Source organism: Gorilla gorilla, chromosome 22, assembly GCF_029281585.2.
Source record: "Gorilla gorilla gorilla isolate KB3781 chromosome 22, NHGRI_mGorGor1-v2.1_pri, whole genome shotgun sequence".
NCBI classification, from domain to species: Eukaryota; Metazoa; Chordata; class Mammalia; order Primates; family Hominidae; genus Gorilla; species Gorilla gorilla.
Genome location: NC_073246.2, coordinates 33,158,951 through 33,172,181, shown reverse-complemented (window position 1 = coordinate 33,172,181; position 13,231 = coordinate 33,158,951). Strand labels below are relative to the sequence as shown.

The 13,231-nt window shown below is 42.4% G+C and overlaps 1 protein-coding gene across 10 annotated transcripts in view; it reads left to right on the top strand.

Annotated features, from left to right (window-relative positions):
- Positions 1-13,231, top strand: part of TIAM1 (TIAM Rac1 associated GEF 1) — a 443,241-nt gene that overhangs the window by 273,081 nt on the left and 156,929 nt on the right. For all 10 annotated transcript variants that reach the window (XM_063702595.1, XM_063702591.1, XM_063702592.1 and 7 more), the window contains one exon: positions 10,365-10,541. The gene's annotated coding sequence lies outside the window, so the exon portion shown is untranslated. The remainder of the gene's footprint in view (positions 1-10,364; positions 10,542-13,231) is intronic.

Here is a 13,231-nt window from a genome sequence, read left to right as displayed (position 1 = left end):
GTGTGATCATCAGTAAAATTCTACATAGATACTCTGCCTTACCCAAACAATTCGTAAGCAGTTTTTAGATAGTCCTAAGTGTAGCTATTTAGAAGCCTATTTTTATATACTCTTTTTCATAAGATGCTGTCATTTGTAAAATGCACCACTATTTTGCATACCACTAAGAAGCAGAGAAAATGGCACCACTAAACCCCAATACACCATTGTGATTGTAAGATATATTCAATTTCAAAGATGTTAAGAGTCAAAAATAGTGTTTCTTAAAATCAATGAAATAAAGAATTATGTTTTTACATGTTAGAGCTTGTAGTCTTAATTGTATAACTGTGAAACAACTTGAAATGATTTGCAAGTAAAAACTTAAGGTCATTTTTTTTTTCCATTTTAAAATGAGGAGTGACTAAAGGAGAATTTGGGACCAAGTGCCCAGGGAGTGACTTGGGACTCAAGGCCTTTTGACCGTGGTTACGTCACTCTATCTTGTGGTACCTCTGACAAAGTCCTCAAGTTTCAACCTCAGTTCTTCTCTTTCAAAAGAATCATCTGTATTTTGAAAATCTGTGGGGAGAATTTCTTTAAATAAATAAATGCACACACACACACAATTTGTTGAGACAGGATCTCTCTCTGTTGCCTAGGGTGGAGTACCATGGCACAGCCACAGCTCATTGCAGCCTTGATCTCCTGGGCTTAAGTGATCCTCCCGGGCAAGCCATCCCAGTAGCTGGGATTACAGGTGCATGCCACCACACCTGACTAATTTTTTTTTTTTAATTGCTTGTACAGATGGTGTCTTACTGTGTTTCCCAGGCTGGTCTCGAACTTCTGAGCTCAAGTGATCTTCCCGTTTCGGCCTCCCAAAGTGCTAAGATTGCAGGCATGAGCCACCAAGCCCAGTCCTTTAAATATTTTTATTTTAAAGAAATAGACATGAGGTCTTACCGTGTTGCCCAGACTGGTCTCGAACTCCTGGGCCCAAGTCGTCCTCCTGCCTCAGCCTCCCAACATGCTAGGATTACAGGCATGAGCCACTCACTGTGCCTGGACCCTTTAAATATTTTTTTAAATCATTAACTTTAAAGTGCAATATTCTTTGCTGCACTGCGATGTTTATTTAGTCTTTGATTAAAATCCTTCTGTTAGGTTATGCTACCTAAACACATATCAAGGTTGATGATATTCATAATATACCCCTAGCAATGGTGCAACACAGGATCCTATTACAATTTCACTTTTTACATATGGAAACTCTTATTTCCCAACTATCATACTTGCCCAATGCCTTTTAGTTATTAAATTAAGTTGCTGATCAATGATATACACACACTTACATACTTAATATTTCTAGATTCTCTTTCTTCCTCTCCACTTACAATGTCATAGCCTTAAAAGCTTTCTCATTATCTGGAAGATTGAACTCTCTCTTTTATTTTAATTAATTAATTAATTTATTTATTTGTTGAGACAGAATCTCACTCTGTGCCGAGGCTGGAGTGCAATGGTTGATCTTCGCTCACTGCAGCCTCCACCTCCTGGGTTCAAGCGATTCTCCTGCCTCAGCCTCCCGAGTAGCTGAGATTACAGGTGTGGGCCACCACACTCAGCTAATTTTTGTATTTTTAGTAGAGACAGGGTTTCACCATGTTGGACAGGCTGGACTCTTAACTCCTGACCTCAAGTTATCCACCCACCTTGGCCCCCCAAAGTGCTGGGATTACAGATGTGAGCCACCACGCCTGGCGTGAAATCTCTCCTTAACCATGTTCTGTTAAAAGAATTTCATGCCGTCAACACAAGTGCAACAGCAGCAGAGACAGCCCCAAGGTGAAAGCAGCAAGTCCATGGGGGGAGTGATTCTTTTTGGATGGGCCCTTTAGGCTCAAAGCATCCAGGGACAACAAGGCAGATTTTCACACCCCATCCCCGTGACCTTTCCAGCAGGGCTTGGGATTATCTTCTCTGTTGTCTGGATGCAGGCAGTCCCAGCCCTTGTTGCAAACAGGCTTAGTTGCCACCCTGGCCTCTTGAGTTCATGGCCTCACCGCCCCCCGACAAGCTCTTCCCTGATTCCAGAGTGGCCACACCCCTCTGTGTGCGAAGGCAGCTCTGGGTTGGGAATTGGCTTGGGGGGGTGGCTTGGGGAATGAAATCATAGCTGATGACCACATCCTGTTCTGCTTCCTGATGAAGGAAGGGGACCTCTTGATATCCTGACTGTATTTTTGGCTGAAAGACTTTCCTCTTGGCTGCATGGTAAGGGAACAGGTTAGGGGAAGCCAGGCTGTAGGGGTCAGAGGCCATCAGGGAAATTGCAGGTTGCACTTTCGTGCTTTTGGGTCACTGGGGCAGGTCTGGAGAATGTCTTGGAGGTAGACAGAAGCTGCTGAGTCTGAGAGTCCCTTGCGGTGCCTTTTTCCCTGACTTCCCATGTTGGGCCATGTCCCTTAGAATGGAGACTCTCTTGTCTCCAGGCTGGCTCAAGGCTGAACTTCAGGCTTGGAAAACAGATAATTAGAACCAAATTCCTCACTTTGGGAAGCCAAAGTGGGCTGATCACTTGAGGTCAGGAGTTCAAGACCAGCCTGGCTAACTTGGTGAAACCCCATCACTACTAAACAAAATACAAAAAAAGATTAGCTGGGTGTGGTGGCACATGCCTGTAGTCCCAGCTACTCGGGAGGTTGAGGCAAGAGAATCACTTGAACTTGAGAGGTGGAGGTTGCGGTGAGCCAAGATCGCACCACTGCACTCCAGCCTGGGTGACAGTGCGAGACTCCATCTCAAAAAAATACAAAATAAAAAAATTCCTTTCCTGGAACTTCAGTCTTTGACAGTGAAAGAGGAGCTCTGTTTACCCTCCACCCACCCTGCTTTGTGTCCTAGGAAGTGTGGCTTCCTCCTGTGCCTGCTGCAGCTTCTACAACTTACATGGGAGTGGGAGGCAGCTCTGTCCAAGGGAAGAGACCTAAGGGTGGCTCAATTTTGGAAAATGAGTTGTTGGATAAAGTGATTTGATTTTGACATCTCTTCTAAACCAAGGTGTTGATATGTTCTTGAGGCGATTATTTTGGTGTGCGGTTTAAGGATTATTACTCTCTTATGTTTCATAGGAGGTATGAAAACACTGAGAATGAATACTGTCCTCTCCCGCTGTCTTCTTGCACGAGCTTAGATTACCTAGTTCTCTCACAGGGAACACCCTGTACGTTAAGCCAGTGTGGTGAAATAGCAAAGGACAGATCTAAGCATTAGAAGTTAATGACATTCAGCTCCATTTCTATTTTCTTTGGGGATCAAATGTTCTACCCTGCCTTACGATGTAAGCGTGCTTTTTTGATGTGACTGAAACTTGGAATTTAGGAGCCAAGAGCGAGCCCAAAGCTGTGTTCTAGCATTCCATGGAAACTACTCTTGGAGTGTTGGGTGGAATTCCCAAGTGTTCAGTAGCTTTGCGGCTTTAAGAAATGGGAAAAGGGGATGGGCGCGGTGACTCATGCCTGTAATCTCAGCACTTTGGGAAGCCGAGAAGGGTGGATCACCTGAGGTCAGGAGTTTGAGACCAGCCTGACCAATATGATGAAACTCCGTTTCTACTAAAAATACAAAAATTAACTGGGCATGATGTGAGCTTGTAGTCCCAGCTACTTGGGAGGCTGAGGCAGGAGAATTGCTTGAATCCCGGAGGCAGAGGTTGCAGTGAGCAGAGATCATGCCACTGCACTCCAGCCTGGGCGACAGAGCAACACTTCATCTCAAAAAAAAAAAAAAGGAGGAAAGAAAAGAAAGAAAGAAAGAAATGGGAAAAGAGATGCTGCTTGGATTTTGGAGAAAGCACATGATTCTCATGGTGTGTCCTGAGAAAGTTATTACATCCATTTCAGCGAGCTGGGGCCTCATTTGAACCATTCCTAGAGTCAGGCTGTATGAGTATTTGGGAGATTTGGACACTGGCCATGTGACACAGCCCTTGGGGGTCTGGTGGCTTCCAAACCCTGTTGGGAGGAAGCTTTGCAGGAAGTGATGTGGTGTCAGTGTTGCAGTATGTTGGCAGCTGTCAGTCAAAGGTGTAGTTGCAAGGTGATAAACACCAAGAACTTAGGGGAAGTCTAAAGAGCACTTTGGCCTGATGCCATGAACACAGTGCCAGCCAGATAGTAAGCTTTCCATAAATGGTAGCTCGCACTAAGTTGAGATACATAGTAACTTCACTTTGAAATGTACCGACTTTACTTCTAAGAAATATGGTAATGTCTGTCCTGGCTGAACCTGTTGGTTAAGTATTGTCAAAGATTTACCACTCTAAAATTAAAGTTATGATTTTAGATAGTTCCCAACTTGTGGTTGACTTAAACATATTGATTGTATGAATCTGTTTTCTTGCTTAGTTTATTTAGGATATATTTGGATACATTAGGAAGTAACATTGCCCAAAACTAGGGCAGTCTGTGGATATGGAAAGTTCTGGGGACTTTTTAATAATTTTCTGATTTGGGTGTCTTTTTATACCTGCCTTTGAAATATGGTGGGGCTAAAACTATTTCATTCATGCTTTATGGAGTAGGAACTTGGGGCCCTTATCATGGCTCATTCATCTGTTCGGAGGGATTGGTTTTTCACTGGGAGTCCTGGCCCTGCCCCAGGGCCGTCAGTGGGAAGGTAGGAAGCTTTGTGCATGAATCCTTATTGCTATCTCAGCTTTCACAGAAGCCAGACAGACACACCCTTGGTGAAACAGTGGCTTTACACCAGATGGGGTGTGGTCATCTGTCAGCATGTCCCAGCTACAATCAGCTGTGAGCCAGAGAGTCCATCTCAAGGTCACCCCCACTCAGTCATGCTTCTGCACTCCGTGGAGGGCAGGCAGTGCTCAAGAAGAATTTCCTGGAAGGAACACTGTCTGTCCACTCTGCAGCAGTATCCTGCATCTTCAAGACGGCTGCTTGCTGCTGAATTGCGGTTTTTAAAAAAATAATTTTCAAGACAAGAAACATTCCTATGAAATTTGTCACTGAGCCTCCGTGGAAGGATGAGGTCTAGAGCATTGCTCATCATATCACAGTGGCCTCAGAGGACCACCAGTGGAGATGCCTGTTGGATCCGAGTACCAAGAACCAAGAACTTTTGTGCTTCCTTTGAGCCATCGATTTGGACATTGTGAATTTTACAACTGCCATGTTTTTCCTATTTGACTTGGCTGTTATAAAGCTTACTGTTAAATGGAGCTAGGTGTGTAGCTCAACAGGATATGCATGGTTACCCTCATTCCTCCTATTACTTTTTAAATTGTGTATCCTTAGAAGTCATTCCCAAGTTTTTTCTTAAGTAACAGTTTAAAAAGTGATGAAACTTCTTTAATTCCTGAGCCACTTAAAATTTTCTGATGTGCTAGATCCATCCATCTACATCCATCCATCTGCCCATCTACCATCCATCTATCCACCTACCACCCATCAGTTATCCATTCACCATCCACTGTCCCTCTATCCATCCATCCACCCATCTACCATTCATCCATATCTCTATCTCCATCCACCACCCATCCATCCACCATTCATCCATATATCTACTATCCATCACCGTCTGTCCATCCATCCATCCATCCATCCATCCATCCATCCATCCATCCATCCACTTATCCGTCCATTCATCTACCCATCTACCATCCACCTATTTATCTGTCAGTACTGATTTGGGGTCTGAGTATGACTGTTAAAAGCTAAAGGCTGTTGGTGCTTATTGCATATGAAATACATGTTTAGGATTTTGATCCAAGACCTCTGCCCCCACTGTTTAAGCTCAATGTAAAGGAAAACCTCCTGATTGTCATTAAGCTACTGGTTATGGAAAATTTGGGGACACTAAATCGTAGTAAACACAGTAAGAATTTCCATACTTACATAAATTTTATAGTTTATAGTGTTACATGTTGATTATCTAATTTCTTTCCTATAAGAAAAGATATTAGAGGTAAGTATTGATAAGGCAAATAATATTTACGTCCTCATTTTTTCTGATGGTTTTCAGAATGGGTAATTTACTATCCAAAAGTCACTTTATTTATGAAGTAATAGCACCTGGTAATTGAACCTGGGTATTTTGAGGGCAAAAACAATACAGTATCCTTTTCTCTACACACTGATGCCTGGAACTTGCAAGGACTTAAAAATGACAGAATTTCCCTTATGAGTGTGTTGTTTTGTCGTTGTTTGTTTGTTTTTTGAGTTAGGGTCTCACTTTGTTGCCCAGGCTATAACCTCAAACTCCTGGGCTCAAGGGATCCTCTGACCTCAGCCTCCCAAGTAGCTGGGAGTACACATATGCCACCACACCCAGCTAATTTTTTTTATTTTTTGTAGAGGTGGGTGTCTCACTGTTTTGCCCAGGCTGGTCTTGAACTCCTGTCCTCAAGCCATCCTCCCACCTCAACCTCCCAAAGCACTATGGTTACAGGCATGAGTCACTGTGTCTGTCCCCTGCCCCCCACCCCCAAGTGTCTTTGACACTTTGAAGGTGAAAAAGAAAGTTCTGGTTTGGCAGACATTTTTGGAAAAGCCAAGGATTAAATGCTGTGGACACAGTATTTCTGACACCATATTTTCATCTTAAATAATATTACAGGAGTGGAGCAGTGGGACTTCTCAGCCCCATCAATTTTTGCGGGTATTTGAAGCCTGAGATTGGTTTTTGTAATACTTCCAGTACACACATTTTCCTGTGAAAACTGGTTATTTGACACGTGACACAGAAATTGGCCATGTGAATTGAGGATTGTATTAGTCCATTTTCATCCTGCTGATAAACACATACCCCAGACTGGGCAATTTACAAAAGAAAGAGGTTTAATTGGACTCACAGTTCCACGTGGCTGGGGATGCCTCACAATCAAGGCGGAAGGCAGGGAGGAGAAAGTCACATCTCACCTGGATGGCCGCAGGCAAAGAGAGAGCTCGTGCAGGGAAACTCCTCTTTTTAAAACCATCAGCTCTCATGAGACTCACTCACCAACTGGGAGAACAGCACAAGAAAGACCCACCCCCATGATTCAACTACGTTACACTGGGTCCCTCCCATGACACATGGGAATGTGGGAGTTACATCAATTCAAGATGAGATTTGGGTGGGGACACTGCCAAACCATATCAAGGATGCCTCAGAGTGAGACTGAAAAACTTGGTAATTTCAGCGTTCACTTCCCTAGGAGTCATCTTAACGTAATGTAAGCAGGCCTACTGGTACTGCTGGATTTCATCAGTATGTCTGTGTGTGTCTGTGTGTCTGTGTGAGCTGTAGCCAATTGAGTAGACCGCATGCATCTTCTAGCTGGATTAGTTAATTCTCCTTGTTCCACAGCAAATTTAAGGTGACTGATGTCATTCAATTTATAACATATGATTCAGTTTCAATGAATTGGGTATCATTTTGCTAAGGAAGCCTGCATAATACTGGCCCATTCTGTAGCACATTCCTTATGGTTTAAACATTTTAAATAGTAGTGGAAATAATAGCTAATGTTTATTGAGAACCGATCCTGAGATAGGGTAACATTTATTGAGAAACGATAATGGGATAGGCACGAGGCAAATTCTGTAACATAGATGATCTCATTTAATGCTCATGACAACCCAACGATTTAGGAATCTTATCATCCCCACCTGTTAGAGGGATAGGACATTTAGAGTTTGCCCCAAGTCACGCTGAAAGTAAAGGTTTGACTTGCAAAGCCAAGATATGACCGGATGCGTGCAGCCGGACTCCCAGCTTGGACTCCCAACACTGAGCTTGGTACATAGCTGTCTCCCAGTGAAACTGAGTTCTTTGCAGCTCTTGGAGAAAACGCAGAGTACTGATAGTTCCCAAATTGCCATGGTGGCATCCATTCACAAGGCCATGACACAATTAACCTGCTGTAAGGGAAATGGATACGTACTTGTTGGCACATTGTGACCTTAGCATATCTGCTGATTGTGGAGCTCTTCATTAGTCCATGTCGTGGATCAGTTCCGCAACCAGGGTCATAGGCAAATTTTTTCCCCACCAAAATCAGAAAGAAGTTATACCAAATCGACTCTGTTTTGCTTTCCTTCGTGTTTTTCAAATAATGCCCTTTCTCTCTGTATAGTTATTTTTGTTTATTTATTTATATATTTTTTTGTTTAGGGACTAGAAGAATATAGATAGAGAAAAAATTTTATTCTATCTGAATACGTAATTTTTTTAAAGTATAGAAAATGCATTATCAGCCTCCGTTGTGCAGGTGGAAGGACAGCCGCCTGCCGGCCTCCTTTGCCAGCAAGAATCCAGCCTTGCAAATTATTGGCAGCTGGCACCGTAATGAGTCCATTTCAGCATAAATGGGCTATTGCTTATTAATTTCTGCCAGTTCCTAAGCAATTCAGGAACTGCTTTGGAAATTCGGAAATTCGCAGAGAGCCGTTTAAGGAGGATGCCCAGGGAAAGGGAGCCAACCGGGTAGCAATGGGGAATTGTGGAAAGGGAATATATTGTGGGGTAATAATGGGGTATTGCTGAGAACTCGTGCTCCTTTCCCTGCAAGCATGAGTCACTAACTTCATGGTTAAATAGCATATTTTCCAAGATAAGGAAGAACTGTCTTTGCTTATTGTTCCATTCTGGATAGATGTATATATTTATTTACTGCCTGTATGTGGCTCCTTTCCTTTACAAAATAGGCAGTTTTCTTCATATTCCTGCTCAAAGTATTTGTCATCTCAGGTTCCCACCTGCTGAAACCACCAGCAGCGGGCAGCCCCAGGGGAATGTCTGGGAAGAAAGTACCAAAATGAAGCCACCCAAAGAGGCCCTTCAGGCCTTTCTTTTGCTTGCCTTGGTATTTGTAATTTCACCTCTACCAGCAGGCTTTAAAAAGATGAAGGAAATAAAACAACCCCATTAACCCCACGTGTTCCTGGAGCTCTTGTCCATTGATTTTCCATGTTAAATTGCAGTTTGGATCTTTTACCTAAATTTTTTCCTGTGCATATTCTTCATGCATTTTCTCTGAATTTGATGTTTGCCTTCGTAAGAAAACGTGTATACAATGGAAAGTTCTATGTAAGTGATTTGGGCTTCTGTTTTACTGTCTTTCAGCATTTTCTTCAATGTTTGTTATAAATACAGCACTACTTTGAGAATAACTGAGGGTTGCTGGTTTCCTTTCATTTCTGTTTCTTGAGACTCTGAAGATTGAGTGGGACATGGGAATCATTCTGTAGTAACCTGTTTCTGTTGTCCAACACCTTAATATACACAGATAGATTAAAATAATAAGATAACTTAGTCTGTAGGGCTATGTATTACCCTAAATGTAAATAGGCTGGTATGTATTTATTTATTTATCTGATTTAAGCCTGTCATTTTATGCCTCTATCCAAATGTTGCATCATTTGATTTGGGATGTCATATTGTTACAGGAAAGAGGTCCCGATCCAGACTCTAAGAGAGGGTTCTTGGATCTCGCACAAGAAAGAATTCAGGGAGAGTCTATAAAGTGAAAGCAAGTTTATGAAGAAAGTGAAGGAATAAAAGAATGGCTACTCCATAGACAGAGCAGCCCCGAGGGTTGCTGGTTGCCCATTTTCATGGTTATTTCTTGATGATATGCTAAACGGGGTGGATTATTCATGCCTCCCAGGCTGGAGTGCAAAGGTGTGATCTTGGCTCACTGCAACCTCCACCTCCCGGGTTCCAGCGATTCTCCCGCCACAGCCTCCTGAGTATCTGGGATTACAGGCACCTACCATCATGCCTGGGTAATTTTTGTATTTTAGTAAAGATGGGGTTTCACCATGTTGGCCAGGCTGGTCTTGAACTCCTGACCTCAGGTGATCCGTCTGCCTTGGCCTCCCAAAGTGCTGGGATTACAGGCGTGAGCCACCACGCCCAGCCCATGCCTCCCCTTTCTAGACCATATAAGGTAATTTCCTGACATTGCCATGGCATTGTAAACTATCATGGTGCTGGTGGGAGTGTAGCAGTGAGGATGACCAGAGGTCACTCTTGTCACGATCTTGGTTTTGGTGGGTTTTAGCGGACTTCTTTACTGCAATCTGTTTTATCAGCAAAGTCTTTATGACCTGTATCTTGTGCTGACCTCCTGCCTCATCCCATGAGTTAGAATGCCTTAAGCATCTGGGAATGCAGACCAGTAGGTTTTAGGCTCATTTTACCCAGCTCCTATTTAAGATGGAGTTGTTGTGGTTCAAACGTCTCTGACAGTATTTCACAAAAAGTTGATGTCATAGAATTGATGAAATGGGTTTGACAGAAAATGCCCATTTCCTTCCTTCTGCCTCATCATTTTCTTTCTGTTTTTCTATCTCCTCTGACCTGCTCCTCTCCAGGTTTTTGGCGCATTCTCACAGACTTAGATGAAACTGTGATGGCCACCGCAGGGGGCAGGTGCTGACATCGTCCCCAGCCCTGTGGCTGTTCATCCGGACATCATTTCCAACCTCAATATCTAAATGCCACAGTGCTCTTGGAGCAAGTTGGGCTGGGGACCACTGTTGCCTTTTAAGGTAGGTTTGCATATGTATATTTGAGCCTATATGTTTGTATGAATTAATGGAAATGCTTCAAAGGTGGTGGGACAGATACGTTTTACTATCATTGTTGTGTGTCGCTCCTGGGAAAAAGAATTTGGAATCACTTCCTTGGATTAGGGTTACACCTATCTGACAATTCAAAAGCATTAGCGTTAAAACAAAACAGAAAAGACAAAGTAGGTGCCTATGAAATCCTTTCTTCGCTGTGAATTGCCGTCAGGATCTCGTAAATTTATCCCTGGGCTTCACCATCTTTATATTGGATTATGTTTGAAAAAGGCAAACCCGAGCTTCAAAATCTGACTTGAAAACAATGATATGTTTTGTTTCTGCTTTGGATAATCTTTGAAAAGTAAAAATAAACACAGTCAAAATAATAATCTTTTCAAAATCAAAGATCATCTTATATTTGTTGCAAAACTTTCCTGCTTAGTCTCTGGTGTTCAGGGTATTTGTGTGTGACTTGGCAAAACTCTTTTCATGGGTTGTAACGATTTAGCGAAAACTTTCAGAACTTTGTCTCAATTTAATCTTAGCTCTCCCTCACCCCCACCCCCCAACACCGTCTTCAAGCTCAGCCTCCAGTAGGGAAAAAACAGGCTTGAAACCAAGACCTCCCACTAGAATCTAATTTTACATTTGCAATCTGTTGTCTTGTGATTTCGCTTCAAATTTAACTTAGAAATAAATACATTTCATCCTTTCTCCTGCAGTTTTGGAGGCCTGTTTTCAAGTCATAGAAGGGTAATGATTACGTTTATTTTAATAAGTTTTTAAATACCTCAGGGGAGTGAAAATTTATATTATTAATCATTATAACTTACATCGTTAAATGCCTTATGGTCAGATTTCACAATGTCCTTCCCAACGACAGAGAAACCTTGCTTTCACAGTTAACTTTTGACTTGAATATGATATGAATTGGATGATCATGGACCCACCAGTGAGATCTAAGGTTTTATGTATTTGAAGTGCCCTTGTTATAAGGCAATGTCGGTGTTGAACATTCCCACTCAGAAGAGCTAGACGAAAACTTCCGTATATTTAGGTTACCATCAGAAGTAAGAGATGGTTTCTGCCATTGAGATTTTATAATAAAATGAGAAGAGGGTACTTAAAAACAAGACAAATGTGCCAGTGTACAAATAACCCTGCCATAGATACAATGAGAGGAGGTCAGTGTGCCATTGAAATATAGCGAAAAAGTAGAATAAGTCCAAGCTAGGTAGTATTTTCCTCATCTTAGGTAATTTTCCCAGGCCATCTGTTTTAGAGTTTGGGTTTGATGCCGTTTTGTTGTAGCTGTCAGCATAGTGCCCACATCCTTACTCTCTTCAACTGTAAAAAAAAATTCAGTGACTTAAAAACCTGTTGGCATGTTCTATTTATTTTACTTTCCTTAAAATGAATTACGTATTTAGTATAAAAACATTAGAAAATACCAAAAAAAGGTATAATTGTGAAAATTAAAACGCCCTACAAGCAATCCATCCGGAATAATTGCTTTTTAAAATTCTTACGCAGATTTATCATGTGTATATGCATGTGAAATATTTACATATTAATATTCTTTTTTTTTTTTTAACTTGAGACAGCATTTTGCTCTGTCACCCAGGCTGGAGTGCAATGGTGCAATCTCGGCTCACTGCAATATCCGCCTCCAGGGTTCAAGAGATTCTCGTGCCTCAGCCTCCCGAGTAGCTGGGATTACAGGCACCCCCGCCCCCCGCCCTCACCACACCCAGCTAATTTTTGTAGTTTTTAGTAGAGATAGGGTTTCACCATACTGGCCAGACTAGTCTCAAACTCGTGACCTCAAGTGATCCACCTGCCTCAGCCTCTCAAAGTGCTGGGATTACAGGTGTGAGCCACCACCCCCAGCCACATCTTAATATTCTTGGAGAAAATTTTTAGCTGTCTCAAGGTCTGTATGTTGAACGTGCATCTCAAATCTCAGATTTTAATTCTGGAAGATGAGAAGAATTTTGCACTAGAGATGTTTGACCCCAGTGGTAGAATCACCTTTTGGATTATTTACTCCAACATGGGGCAGGCCCTGGCCAGCTGACCCACAGGGCTGGGCATTGTTCACGTGGAAGTTTCCTGTTCTTCAGCTAGGGGGTGAGGCATCCTGTCCTGCTGTCTGCTAGGAGCACCACTGGAACCGCTGGTATAATTGAGGGCATTAGACATCCTAAACCATAAAAATATTATTATAACCTCCTTAGTCCTCAAGGTGATGAAGTTGTTTCCAGATTCCTTTGTGTCTTTTTCTTTCCTGTTTTCCCTCAACAATCTGTGGTTGTGGAAATATTTTTCTATGTTCTTTACGCCCAGGACTTTGAACACAGGGTGGCTTTCTATTAACTGGAATATTTTCTTATGCAGTACAGGTGGTTTAAAAATGCAAGGTACATGCTGTATCTTGGGTCATATAGGGTTGACCTTTCTTTTTTATGTGTGTTCTGTTTGTTTACTCATGTACTTTTTCTTTGAGAAGGAGTCTCGCACTATTTCCCAGGCTGGAGTGCAGTGGCACGATCTTGGCTCACTGCAGCCTCTGCCTCCTGGGTTCAAGTGATTCTCCTGCCCCAGCCTCCCAAGTAGAGCTGGGATTACAGGTGTGTACCATGCCTGGCTAATTTTTGTATTTTTGTAGAGAT